Genomic DNA, 1219 nt, shown 5'->3' with positions numbered 1-1219 from the left:
GTCCCAATCTTTTAGCTTCTTGATGAGCAAACCCCACAGTATTTCTGGGCTTCACAGGGATCTTTAGCTTAGGTAAAAGGGGCATTGCTGCAGAGCAAGTGAGGAAGGAGAAGTAAAGAAGGCAAAATATACCCGATTACTACCAGTTTGACTATAAAAGTTATTTATTGCTAAGTAGATGAAATATATATTGACACTAATAGTAATAGACATGCAAAGGAAAAACAAACACAAACAGTTACAGTATACCCTGGTTTCACTAAGTATTTGGGGAATCTTAGCTCAAGCTTAACTAATACAGTTCAAGTTCAGAAATCTATGCTTAGAGACAGAGAGAAGAGAAAAGAGAGAGAGAGCTGGGATCTCACCTGTCCAAGGCACTTGGGTTGCAGAGCTGACAGGTCAAAGTTCTCAGCACGAGCCTTGAAGGGAGATGATCTTCCTCCTGCAGCCTCTCCAGAAGAAAGCGGGTGGTGCCAGCACACACACTGCTGCTTCTTTTACAGATTTTTATACCCCCAGTTCAGCTTCTTTCAAGCATTCTCAATAGTGTAAATCAAATTGTCCTCTCTATTGACAAGGGGTTATCTGATTGGAACATCTCAGGAACTTGATTGATACTCAGGAAACACCTATTTGGGAGCCAGCTTGACATTCCTATGGATAGCAGATATATTTGATGGGATATCTCCTGGTGTCTTCAGCAACAATAGATTGCAGCATCAGGGTTTTGGATTTTTACTTGCTGTGAACAAGCCTCAGCTTAGCATGACTTTTCCAGATCTTACTATAGTCTTTTAACAGACTTAAGGCAATTATTAGAGTGTTCATAACCTTTTGCGGAGAGGACTTCCACCTGTCATCTCCAGAAAAGTATGACAACATTTGTGGTCAGGGCTCCAATGGGCTGGACGCTGTGATGAATCCCGTACCATTGTTCAAATGTTATCCATACCCCCTCTGACTCGGTCTATTGCCTCAGCATTCCCTAACCCGGCAACCGAGTTTTAGCCAATTAAGTTTACATAGGCCTCCCATAGTGGGACCGGGGAAAGTACAGCCCGAGATGCCTAGTAAACTTACTCTTGCTTAGTGTGGGGGGGGAGGAAAAGTCCTTTGTAAATCCAGATTAGAACTGGTCTGATAAATGCTGAGCTGGGTGTGAGGGTTGATTAGCATTTGGAACACAGCTTCCCCATCATGCAGTGCTCCCCTGCTT

The sequence above is a fragment of the Crocodylus porosus genome, unplaced genomic scaffold (assembly GCF_001723895.1).
Source record: "Crocodylus porosus isolate Cpor-Errol unplaced genomic scaffold, CroPor_comp1, whole genome shotgun sequence".
Classification (NCBI taxonomy): domain Eukaryota; kingdom Metazoa; phylum Chordata; order Crocodylia; family Crocodylidae; genus Crocodylus; species Crocodylus porosus.
The sequence above is the reverse complement of the archived record's forward strand: the minus strand, read 5'-3'. Positions refer to the sequence as shown.